This window comes from Mus caroli, unplaced genomic scaffold, assembly GCF_978045245.1.
Source record: "Mus caroli unplaced genomic scaffold, Mus_caroli_1 scaffold_18, whole genome shotgun sequence".
Lineage (NCBI taxonomy): Eukaryota > Metazoa > Chordata > Mammalia > Rodentia > Muridae > Mus > Mus caroli.
Genome location: NW_028227273.1, coordinates 1,154,007 through 1,168,099, shown reverse-complemented (window position 1 = coordinate 1,168,099; position 14,093 = coordinate 1,154,007).

The following is a 14,093-nucleotide window of genomic DNA, read 5'->3' as shown; positions in this document are numbered from 1 at the left end:
TAACTGGGATTTAATGGGACAAAATGGGGTGACTGTCACCATGTTTCTTCATCCTAATAATGGGGCAATTAGTCATGAAATTTATGTAAGATTCCTTCAGCATGCACCGAAGGCTATTTTAATAAAAAAAGGATTTTTAGGTTATTGATGGGGAAGAGGTGCTTATTGCCAATTTTTAAGAGGATTAAGAAGAGTTCAGTGCTGAAAATTGGATTTCCTTTTAATAAAAGAGTGGATTAAAGTAGCACTGCCGGAAATATAAAACCACGTGGAGTGACAGCAAAGTTAAGGGGCAATCAGGCAGTGCTCTCTACACAAACTGTCAGCACAGCTTCTAGACTCCATAGTAATGAGGGTTCTTGAAGAAACATACTCAATGATTTGAATTTTTCATAAAATAATAAAAACAGAAATTTCAAATACTGGCAAATTTCCACATATTTTGGAATGAAAGACAAGTACAAAATTGGTTAATATTAAAGCAACACAGTTTATACTCTACTTACTATTTCTAGATATGTGGAGATATATACATATCTATCTATATCTATATCTATATCTATATCTATATCTATATCTATATCTATATCTATATCTATATCTATATCTATATCTATATCTATATCTATATCTATATCTATATCTATATCTATATCTATAGATATATAGCTATATCTATATCTATACCTATAGATATCTATACCTATAGATATAGATATATGTATATATGTATATTCTATGGACCATTCTAGAAAATTGCCAACCTAAGGAGTTTGTAGGTAATCCCAAAAGATAACAAATAAGTTATTTAGTAGATAAGATACCTAGACTGAACTAAAAGAAGTCTTGTTGACAGCCTGTGGCTAACTCTAGCTCTGGGATATTAGTGTGAGAGCAAAATTGAATTGAAGAACATCATTTGGTGCCTAGACAATTAGAGGAAAAGACTCATACAGAGTAGAGACAGAATATGTTCACATTGCTGGATTCAGTGTACAGTTACTTGGGGAGATAGAGATAGAAGGGAGTAGGGTAGAAAACATCCACTGGGTACCTGGCTAGATAACCAGGTATCTTTTGGAATCCAGGGTCTCAAGGAGACTGGTTGCAAACATTCATGAAGTATAGATTATCCTCAAATTGAAAAAAGTGACAGCAGTCCCTGCTATCCTTACTTTGACATGGTTAGTACTGTCCATGTCAAGCTAATTTGTGCCTAATACTAGTTTAGGTTTAAATGTGATTTATCTATGAGATTCTTATCTAGCAACTACTGTGTGTGAATTAAAAGTTCATTTTATGTAAAAGCTTTTAAAACTTCTGAATGCCGTGCTAGATTTCAGAAATTGAAATGATAGAAAGTTCTAGCCTGCCTTTAGTCAGGTGGTAGACACTGTGAGAGTCCATAATTTTCTATGGAGATAATCTATTTTATAATGAAGAACTGAGACAATAATAAGCCAGATGGTGTTATAGATCATTCAAAAGTAATCTTTTCCTTTGCTTAATAATTTCTGCTAGGCTACGTATAACAAGCTGAGTGACTTCAAGTGTTTATTCCCATTAATAACTGACTCACCAAATGATGTTGTGTTTCTCACTTCATTGTTCTTCTGGTTTTCTTAGTATTAATGCTAGGTGAATTAATTATAAAATTTCTAACATTTATGGACATTTGTTAGATACCAGGAATTATATTTACAAGTCATTAGATATTTAATTTGATTCAATGCATGCAAGACATTTTTTCAGTTTTCCTTGCATTGGAAAGATTAGTGTAAGGAGAAAGTCAGCCATGCTGAACATTGCCCAGTGCTGACCAGCAAGTCTGTGATTCAAACCAAAGTCAACTTTCTCTGCCAAGTTAAATGTGTCTCTATGAAACAAACAAACAAACAAACAAAAATCTCTTTTGATGAATCTTTATAACTTGCATATACTTGTGCCTATTTTCCACTTCAGCACATTACATTAATCTTAGTCACATGTTTGTATTTCTCTGTCAATAAATGTATTTCCTTAAATCCACTGTTGTTTTTGTTAATCTTTGAACTACTTGAGTATATACATATATACTAAATTGGGCAATGAGATTATGTTCTATCTTTATGTTCTATTTTTATTAACTTATTGTCACAGCTATACAACCTTTACAGAATTAATTGTAATATGGACTATTGTTTTAGAAGATACTCTTCTATAAAGAATTCACTGTAAACTCAAGAAGAAGGAAGACCAAAGTGTAGACAATTTGATCCTTCTTAGAAGGGGGAACAAAATACCCATGGAAGGAGTTACTGAGACAAAGTTCGGAGCAGAGAATGAAGGAAATGACCAACCAGAAACTGCCCCACCTGGGGATCGATCCCATAAACAATCACTAAATCCAGACACTATTGCAAATGCCAACAATAGCTTGCTGATAGGAGCCTGATATAGCTGTCTCCTGAGAGGCTCTGCCAGTGCCTGACTAATACAGAAGTGGATGCTCACAGTCATCTATTAGGCAGAGGGTTCCCAATGAATGAGCTAGAGAAAGTATCCAAGGAGCTGAAGGGGTTTGCAGCTCCCAAGGAGGAATAACAATATGAACTAATCAGTAATCCCAGAGCTCCCTGGAACTAAACCACCAATCAAAGAAAACACATGGAGAGATTCGTGACTCTAGCTGCATATGTAGCAGAGGATGGTCTAGTCGGTTATCAATGGGAGGAGAGACCCATGATCCTATGAAGGTTCTGTGACCCAGTATAGGGGATTGCCTGGGCCAGGAAGCAGGAGTGGGTGGGTTGGGGAACAGAGAGAGGGGAGAGGATAGGGGATTTTCAGAGGGGAAACTAGGAAAGGTGATAACATTTGAAATGTAAATAAAGAAACTATCTAATAAAAATAAATAAATAAATAAATTCAAAAAGAAAAAAAAAAGAATTCACTGTGGCATGTGAATTTTGACCTCCTCCAAAATTGGAGGGAATTTATTTACAGGCTTATTTTGAGAAAAGTAGCAGTATATGGAGAGACATTCGGTTTTTCTTTCCAATATTACTACTTCCAGTATGTATCAATAACAGAAGCTTACTAAAAGAAAATTTCAGGTTACTAAAAATTATTTTACACATAATACAAACTATTAACTGAACCAGCCAACATATTAAATTAAATCTAGTGTATTTCTTATTCTTATCTTTATGTAACTCATGTTTATCTAATCATTCTTTATAAGGAAAGCTGCTATGTAGTAAATCCAAAGTGAGGAAGAACACAGTTTTATATAGAATTTTTCACTATTTTGTGAACCTCCTTTTGTCATACTTTTACATGTTTTACAAAGATGTTATAAATAAGTAACCTTTGTGAACTAAAGGATAACTGCTATTTTTTCTTATAAATTAGTGTTAAATGTTATTTTGACAAGATCTTAAAGCACCTGGGACATGGCCTCTAAGTATGTCTATGAATGATTATCTTGATTATGTAGTTGAAGTGAGAAGACTCATCCAATATTTGTGGTACATTTCCCTAGGCAGAGAATGCTTGACTATGTAAGAGTGGTGTGTTGTGGTTTTTAGTCCACTTAACACAAACTATCTGGAAAGAAGGTGTCTCAACTAAGAAAATGCCTCATCAGTTTAGCCTTTAGACTATTCTGTGGGTCTTTTTTCTTGCTTAATGGTCAATGTGGTAGGTCTCATGTACTGCACAGTGCCAGCTCTGGGCAGATGGCCCTGGGCTGAGTAAGAAAGGTAACTGAATGTGAGCCTGAGGAGCAAGCTATTAAGCAGCATTCTCTATGACCTCTGCTTCAGTTCCTGCCTCAAGGTTTCTGCCTTGAGTTTCAGCCTGACTTCCCTTCATGATGAAATTTATATTGTAAGATGAGACAAATCCTTTCTTCCCCAAGTTGCTTTTGGGCATAATTTTATCAGAATGGGAAAAAAACAAACTAGGGAAAGTTGGAAAAGGGCTGAGCACTATCAATTCATTGCTCCCTTCTCTGTAACAAGTTATCACAGCCTTCATTCCTCTCTCCATATGATGGATTGTAACCTTGAATCATGAATCAAATAAATCCTTTTTTCTCTTAAGATGCTTTTGTTGGGGTATTTTGTCACATCTACTGGAAGAGAAACTAAGAAAAATATGTTCCAAATTTAATGCAAATCTTAAATTTGGACCATGCTGTTCTTTTACAATGAAAAAACTAATAAATAAGCCATTGGGGCTATTAAGTCATGTTAATCTATGTCTGCTAGTGTGCTTCATGTGACATGATTTATTAAATCCGAGTAAGGCCAATTAGTGCTTTCTTCAGTGGCTGTTAGAGAGATAGAAATTTACTACCAACCTCCACATTCAAGTCAGAAAACCACCAGCAATGGCTGTGTCTAATTGCCTGGAAAGTGAGTAAAAAGCTGTGTCACAAAGGATAATTCTTTGAATTTAAGATTGATGTGACAGCCCCCGTGCTACAAATAAAATGAAATGTTTCATTGAGAAGATAAGAATCTTTGGAGACTAAACAATGGAGACTCTCAGATCAGGTCATGCTAATGTACACTGTTCAGGGTGACATGAGTAATAACAAAAACCCCCAGCCCGACTTAGCACAACATCCAGTCTGAGACCAATTTAATGGGCCTAAACATCTGTATTCATTCTATTTGTCTTGGACTCCTTAACTAATAAATTTGTTTTTCTGTCTACGTTTTTTAAGCAGGTCCAGCCAGTGAGTGACAGCTAACTTAATTTAATTTTAATTACAGATAATAATATTCTTTATTAGTAGTAACTAAATGTATATATTTTAATGTCCTAATTATTCTTTTCTTCTGCTACCAGTTGTCTCCAATTTAAAGACTTCTCTCCCACACTTAAGACTCAGTAATGGATGTGGAAAAAAGAACCCTCACTTTCTCTTGGTAAAAAGTATAAATTGGTAAAGCCACTATTGAGGTCCTTGCAGAATTTCTTCATGCTGTATATTAAAATTATGGTTTATTCTCCTATAACTCCTCTGAGCCATCACAACATCCAGATAGACATCCTTTCTGTCTCTGATTAGAAAGCGAACAGGCATCTAAATATAACAATAATAATAATAATAATAATAATAATAATAACTAAGATAAGGAAAAAACCCAAACAAACCTAATGGGACAAATCAAAACAAAACAAAATAAAAACATCCAGAAGATAAATAGCTTAGGAAAAAGCATGAGAAACACATATATATAGAGAGAGAGATATACATTAGTAGACATAGGAATCGCATAATAAAAACATACAGTAGAAGCCATAATATATAAGTAAAGGACCCAGAAGATTGAAAATACACTCTGAAAAAATACTATGAGACAAAGAACTTTTGAAGATGCCACTGAGTTTGTTTTGTGTTGACTATCTATTGCTGTACATGGGATTTGCCTTTAAGAGTGCGTTGCATCTCCAGTGAGACTCCACTGGAGAAAATATTTTTTCCTTTATGAATTATCATTAGGAGATAGCTTCAGCGTTAGAAATGTGTACTTGTGTCCTCTTCCCCTCTCAGCATGGGACCCCACCTGATGTAGACTTGAGCAGGCCCTGTGCATGCTGCCACTATCATTATGTGAGTGGGATTTGCTGTGCTAGAGGGCCTTGTGAAGGTGTCCTTCACCCCATTGGTTCTTTCTACAATCTTTCTGCTTCCCCTTCTACAGAGTTCTCTGAGCCCTGAGGGGGAAGGATTTGGTGGAGACACCTCATTTAGTAGTGAGTGCTCCAAGATCATAATTTGCACATTGTTCGGTTGTGAGTCTTTGTACTCATTTCCATGTGCTTCAGGAGGAAGCTTCTAAGATGATGACAGAGCATGACACTGATCTATGAGCATAGCAGAATGTTGTTAGGAGTCATTTTATGTCTATATTCCCCTAGCCGGTCAGTAGTATTTGGTTTTATGTTACGTTGGTGGCCTATCTGGTCTTGGGTTCTTGAGGATGGGTTCCATCTCATGTGGTGGGTCTTATTATTTAAGTCAAGCAGATCCTGGTTGATTATTCCTACAAGCTTTGTGACACTATTGCACTAGCACAACTTGCAGGAAGGTCATCATTGTATATTGAAGAGTTTGAAGCAGGGTAGGTATTTACCTTTCCCCTTCAGTAGCATGCACATTGCCTTCCAGTACCATGAACACTAGCCCTTATGGGTAAAGGCACTAGCTGAACTTCTCCATGTTCAATGAGTTGTGTGGGCATTGTCTCCAGCAGTGGAAATGTACCAAGGGTCCTGGCAGTAGCACAGATTCTTTGGAAATTGTCATGGGTCTGTTTGAACAACAACTTGATTAGATATTACTGACATTTGAAGCTTCATTTGGTGATGAGAGACATCCATCTTGTTGGACTTTCTCTACACCATTATTTGGTGAGTTCATTTAAATTGCCTACACATATGTATATATTTAAGGAAACTTCTAATATATTAGGTTTGTATATAACCACCAAAATTGCCTTTAGTTTTAGATAATCCCCAAATTGCCTCCTTACTGCTGCATTCTCTCCCCTTCCACTTAATCCTTGCATTCCTCTCATCTTCCAATCCATAACTATAAAACAAGCTAAAGATGGAACTGCCCAATGACCTGCTGTTCTTTTTGATACTTGTCTAAAAAAATAAATCCTACCACAGAACACTTGCATTAATAACAGTATCAAGTAAATGATACAGCCTTGATATTCACTAAGAGATAAAGAATATGGGCTATATATGCACAATGTGTTTTTATTCAGCAGTAAAAGGAAAATAAAATCATGACATTTACAGGAAAATTAATGAAACTCCAAATCACTATGCTAAGCAAATTATATCAAAATCCCAAAGACAAAAGCAAGTGTTTTACCTTATTTTGGATTCTTGATTTTATTTTTACATGTGCATGTGTTCACATGCATGAATACATGTGTGTGTGTGTGTGTGTGTGTGTGTGTGTGTGTGTGTGTGATATGAAACTGGAAACTGGACCATAACAGAAGATTAATATATCTTAAGGGTAGGAGAGGGGAATAGAATACATATTATGAAGTCTGAAGGAGAATATTAAAGGTAAAATGACCAGAAAAGAAATCAAAGGGATGAGGATGGACCAATAAAAATATGCATGAGAATGCCTATTAAAATGAAAGATAGTAGGCTGTTAATCAAGATGACAATAAATAAGTTGATTACTCTCTTCTGATGTTTTCAGAATCTACTAATTGGAAGTCAGTTATATTAATAATACTAAGAGAGTAGGATCCTCATCAATAGATAGAGACGTATAGGAAAAGTCAGACTGTGTCTACAAAGTGGCAGTATCATGCTGTTGCTTCAAATCCAAAACAGTGTTTGGATGTAAAGTGAATTTTACCAGTCATAGAAGACATACAACAAGGAATGTAGATCCAATAATTACATGGAGACCATGGAATCCTGTTGCTATAAAGAATGTAGTGCCATAAATTCCATCTAAACTAGAAAATGATGTTTGGAAATATTCTGAGGCTTGAAGTAAAGTCCTAGCATGATAGTAAGGTTTAACACACACACACACACACACACACACACACACATTCTATATATATTAATAAAACCTGTATTTCCTAAATACATAAATACAACCTGATCAGTCTGTATAATGTTACTTTTATGTATGCTTTCACGGCTGATTGTTTTTAGATAACCACTTGGTGTACACTTACCTGGGGAAGACTAATTTTCTTCATTCCCATTTCTCAGTTGCCTATAGTTCTTTGTCTAGGTTTGAGGTATCCCCTTTCCTAGTTTCCCCTCCAAAAATCTCCTCTCCCCTCCCCACTCCTCTTCCTCCCCAACTCACCCACTCCCACTTCTTAGCCCTGGCATTCCCCTATTCTGGGGCATAGAATCTTCACAGGACCAAGGGCCTCTCCTCCCACTGATAACCAACTAGACCACCCTCTGCTACATATGCAGCTAGAGCCATGAATCCCACCATGTGTTTTCTTTGGAGGTTTAGTCCCAGGGAGGTCTGGAGGTACTGGTTAGTTCATACTGTTATTCCTCCTATGGGGCTTCAGACCCCTTCACCTCCTTGGGTACTTTCTCTAGCTTCTTCATTGGGGCCCTGTGCTCCATCCAAAGGATGGCAGTGAGCATCCTTGTTCTTTGTCTTTTACAATACTTCCATCTCTTCTCCCACAATGATCTGAACCCAGATGGAGTTGCATTATAGATGTAAACCAACATAATACCTAGCTACATTTTAAATATTTATTTCCATACCCACAAGTGAGTGTAGTTCTTACCCATTATCATGGAGATACTTCTTTGCAACAGAGGCTATTAAAGAAAACCACAATTTATAAGCTGTTAGAGTTGGGGAACACAGTTGCAACTGATTCATTTACAGCTAATTCATTACTTTTCATGCTAACTTAAACACTTTTAAAAGACTTTTTTAGAGGGTATATTTCAGGTTATGCATATAGCATTTTTTAGAATAAAATACTCTTATTTTTAACATCATACTTCCACTAAAAATTCAGTGATATGATTAGTTTCAATCATATTACTGCAACTGTATAGCCCAAGAAAAAATACATAAATTAAGAAATAAAAATAATAGATATGTGTATTCAATAGTTTTACCCAAACATATTTATTAGTTTTAATGAATAAGATGTAAAGATCGATTTATAGAAGATAATTGGTTTCTTTTTGTTTGTTTGGTTTTTGTTTATTTGTTTTGTTTGTTTTGTTTGTTTTGTTTGTTTTTCAAGACAGGGTTTCTCTGTGTAGCTCTGACTGTCCTGGAACTCACTTTGTAGACCAGTTTGGCCTTGAACTCAGAAATCTGCCTGCTTCTGCCTCCCACGTGCTGGGATTAAAGGCATGCATCACCACTGCCCGGCGAAAATTGGTTTCTTAAGACACAATATTACTGTTCATAATCTTTACATTCACTGTCTAGTTGATTTCTACTCTAATCTAGAATTTTCTAAAGCTAAAATATTTCAATCAAAGGAAGAAAAAATATTCCCAGTATAGTAGTTGGTGTGAGAGATCGTTGTTTCAAGCAGAGGTGACAATTATTGCTGTGGTTCTCTCTTAATTTCATTTATTGTCCCTGTGATAAATTACCACAATAAAAGCATCTTAGAGGAGAAGGGGTCTAATTATGTCAAAGTTAAGCTTATAGTCCACAATGGCAGGAAAATCAAGGCAGCAGGAGCAATGTTACATGAATAGTCAAAAGAGACCATGCATACTAGTGCTCAGCTCTTATCTCCATTCCTATTCAATCCAAGATCCCTGCATAGAGAATGATGTCACCTACAGTCAGGAGTTCTTCCTGTCTCAGTTAATATTATCAAGATAATGCCCCACAGACAAGCCCAGAGGTCCGCCTTTCAGGTTATTATCACTCTGTCAAGATGACAGTTAACTCTAATCATTGACAGGTTTGTGTGTGAGTAGAGATGTTTGTGTTTCTAGAACAATTTGGGGAGTCAGTTAGATCTGAATATGTGTGTATAATGGAGAGACGAGAGTGCTAAAGTTAAGCAAAGGGAAGCCTTGTGTGGAATAAAAAAGATTAGACTTATCAAAAGTTTAAAGTATATAGGGCATGGTGGTGTGTGCCCACCGTCCTCCAGTCAAGATGTTGAAGCAGGAAGATTGATAGTTTGCAGTCAGTCAAGGATTCATAGGGAAATTCTATCTAAAACTTTAAAGCAAAACCTAATATCTTTTCTGTAGTTTTGATGAAGAACTTATCTCATAATGAGGGAGATGGATTAGGCACAAACAAGGCTTTAACAATGATAATTAGTCTCCAAGATAAATTACTTGGCTTGGATAAGGGAAATTGCAGAGCCAATATAGAATGTGAGCAATGACTGAGTGCCAATTAGAGGCTAAGACTGATTAGATCAATTTATTACTTACATGAGAAAGGACATGAGAAAATGTGGATTTATTTCATTGAAGTTTCTATGTTGCACAATGGTTAGCGATGCCTTTGAAGTGGAAAACAATGTACTGGTTACATTGTGTATATGGTGTAACACGTAACACACGAGGCTTTATTAAGGTACAAGAAGGCCTATTTCTTATGCTTAAGTAAATTACAGTATACTGGGAAGCCCAAGATACACAGGTCTCTCATACAAAATTGTGAAAGCCCAAGGTCAGGGCCTATGTCTTATGTAGTGCTGTGTGTGACTGGACACAGAACAGAAGTTCAGCATTTGTTCCATATGCCAAGGCTAAAAGGGAAGGAAGAAAAGGTGAAGGATCAATGTATTTGTCCTTGCAGTTTTCATATGCAACAACCAATTTTCTGAGTGATGTACCTTTGATAGGAGACAACTTTTACGAAAGCGATTCAGTTTTTCTTGAAGAATCTGTCAGATGGTAGGCTTTATAAGTAATTTCTAGTGACTCTTCTTACAGTTATTACTGCCTGTTTCATGACAGACTTGGAAACCTACAGTAAATTCTAGATTTAATAACAAAGTCTTGAACCACTCAAGTTTTTCTAGGCACTGAATTCCAGCAGGCCTTCGGGAATTCCTTTCCCCTTTGTTGCAACTATCGCAAAAAGTATCAAATCACAAAAATTGTCAAACTTATATGAATGCACAGTAAAACATACACAGAAAGAGAGAGATAGAGAGAGACAGAGACAGAAAGACAGAGAGAGATAGAAAGAGGTAGAAAGAGGTAGAGAGACAGACATACAGAAAGACAGCAAGACAGACCAACAAACAAGACATAGAGAGAGACAGAGACAGATAGATATCCATTTTGGTGGAAAACAATGTTCAATTAAATTGAAAGATTTAAAAGAGAAATATATATATATATATATATACTCACATATATATATATATATGGCCTATGTACAGTTTTATTTGAATAATCTTCCATAGAATTAGAAACTATGGACAATAATAACTGAAAAAAATTTTAAAGCTGGTTGACCTTTCGAATGATTAAATCCAACTACAAGTATGTTAGGCAAGTATATATATACACACAGGGTCATAATGGTATTTTGAATGCTTTTGCTAATATACTTTTCAATTTCTTTAAAATATTTTTCTTCATTTTATATGCCATTTCTGTTCTTCTTAATAAACTATTGTGTGCTTTTTGGTTAAAAAAATAAATTAAAATTACCTATGTGCTTTGTACTGCTTGGTCACAGGTTTACTATTTCCAAAACACAGAGTGGAGATTAGTGGAAAATTGCATTATGACATATTTCTGAAGATATGGAACAGATATGTGATACAAAACTACTCATTAATAAATGGACTATATGCATAGACTGAAAAATTAATTATAATAAAAAGCAGTACCTTTGTTTCAATAGGCATGCCCTTGTGCTAAGTACTTTTGTAGAATGCTTCAGTTGTATTTAGCATAATAGCCTCTAATTAGATATTGCCACCATTTAATGGACTAATGGTAAGTGGAGAAAATGACTAGATTTTGAAATAATTGAAACTAATGGGCTGACAGTGAAATGATTCCCACTTTCCCCCATCTCCTTCCCCTTCCTTCATCACTATAAAAGCTTTATTCAGGATGTAGAGGATAAAGTTACAGTGAGAGAAACACAACTTTATATTTCTTAAGCTTTGGAATTTTACCAGTTATAACTCTGAAATACGAAATATATTATGACGGGTAAGCTTATATAGGATGTACTACCATATAATTGTTCTTGACTAAGGCTGAAGTATGTGTGTGTTGAGTGTGTGAGTGTGTGTATGTGTGCGTTTTCTCATGAACACCCAGTTTGGAGAGTAACTGCATTAGGTCATACATCCATGTTTCTGTTCATCACAGAGTGGGTGAAAAATATTTCTTTAATGTGTCATTGTTTGAAAGTTGTTGACCATAGGACCCAGTCAGTGTAAGCAAACATTCTCAGCTATTCATTCTTCATTTTCTCTTCTGATAGTCCTGGTTAAAAGTTAGTCATGTCTGTAGTTTTGTACTGCTGGAAATTTATCATGAACTAGAACAATCCAATAAATTAAATAACACTCTTCCTGGTTAGTGTATGTTGTCAACCTAAAGAATGCAATTCACCAATATTTGTTATATATGTGATCATTAAGAAACATTGCCTTTTATTAGTACTAATGTTTCTTAATTATTTCTTTCTTAATTTTTATAATAAGGATAATACATATAACAATATGTCAGGGTTGTTATACATTATAAACAAGTTAATATATAGACATCATTCAGAGTAATGTACACATTGTAGAATATGCACATGGTACATCTTATAGAAATGTTTGCTAGTGTTATTAGTTTCATCAGTACGATAATATGCCATAACCCCTGAAAAATAAGGAGAAGAGAAAAAAATTCTAATTTTGTGCTATAAATGACAATGTGCTAGGGGAACTTTACATTTCCCCTCAGAAATTTTATATTAAGATAATTTATATTAATTCTTTGGGAGTACTCACCATGTACCAATTAAGTTAATCACAGCTTTCTTACAATTGTATAGATCAATAATACTTACTTGTTCTGTTTAAAGAACTTGTAATGTAACAAAAAGTCTCAAGATTTATACTCAAATTTGCCAGGAAAATCTATGTACTCATTTGTTTGTCAATAACAGGCTTAAATGATAAAAAGATATTTCTATCCACTGTTTAGAGACATCAAAAATAAACTGATCAGAAAAATATAAGGTACAAGCTATACAATCAATAGTATAAAAGTAAGAGAATTAGGGAGTTCAAGGATGCACAGAAATCAGAGCTAACCATTATGTGGATAGAAAGAACAGCTCAAGGAGAAGTGGAATGGAGCTAGATTTTGAAGACTATTTTCAATGCCAATAATTAAGAATAGATAGTAGATGTGGTATGGAAGACTGGTGCACAGAGACTATGTCTATGAGCTTTACAAAGAAGAAATGTGTCAACAAAGGTGAAGACAGGAAAGCTTTTCAGGAATGGAAAAGACCAGCAAAGTAGTTATAATGAAAACTATTTTATTTTAAAATGCCATTCTCTAGCACGTTACTTGGGAGGTTAGAGAACCTTTAGACCTAAAGCCTCATGGAATGTCCTCTTTTATTGGGAATAGACCTGGAAAAAGAGAGTGGGACTTGGTTCTTTCCATCTGCCAGTATTTCTCTGATCCTTTATGGATGTTTCTGTTCCCCTCTCCCCCTCCCCTTCTCTCCCTCTCTATCTGTATGTGTCCATGTGGGTGCACAAGTACATGCCTCTGTGTCTGTCAGTCAGTCAGTCTGTCTGTCCGTCTGTCTGTCTGTGTGTCTGTTTCTGACTCTGTCACTGTTTCACACCCTTAGCTTTGGTTCATATGGCATAATTTTGCTTCTCTGACTATTCCTACCATGATATGCCACCACTCACTGCTTCTACTGGGACCTTTGGCTTTGGGCCAACAAAACTCTGAGTGTAACAAAGTTTTCTTTAAAATGATTTGTCTGGAGTATCTTGTTAAATAACTTATTATTAATCTGGTAACGGTTCTCAAAATGGTTACGCAAAATTATACCAACCTGTCTCCCTTATTCTTGCTAAAACACAAATATATTTTAAAATACAATAAAATGTTAAACAATAGTTTTCTCTTTTATTAAAATTAACAATATAAAAATATCATGTCCACAATGAAAAGGGAATTATATGTCCTACTATGTAATTTGTGTAAATTGAATGTTTCCAGATATATGTGAATTCCATGGATAAACTCAAGGAAACTGAAGTTTTAGTTGTGAAGTTGTGTAACTGTGAAGATTAAACTAGACTGTGGCATTCTCTGGAGAAACAATTCAGAAAATTATAATACTCTGACCATAAACAGCCCATCTTTACAGAGCTTTACTGGAATCATCACAGAATGGAGGAAATGAACTCTCTTTCCCTTTTCCCAGAAACCATCTTCCCTAAAATGTGCTCTGAGCAATTGTTACTGATAAAGTAACATTTACTTTATCAGTAAATGTGTGCTCAGCAGAGGTCACAGAAAACCTTCTAGATCAGAAGTTATTTCATCAACCACTATAGCGTATTCTTTTCTTCAAA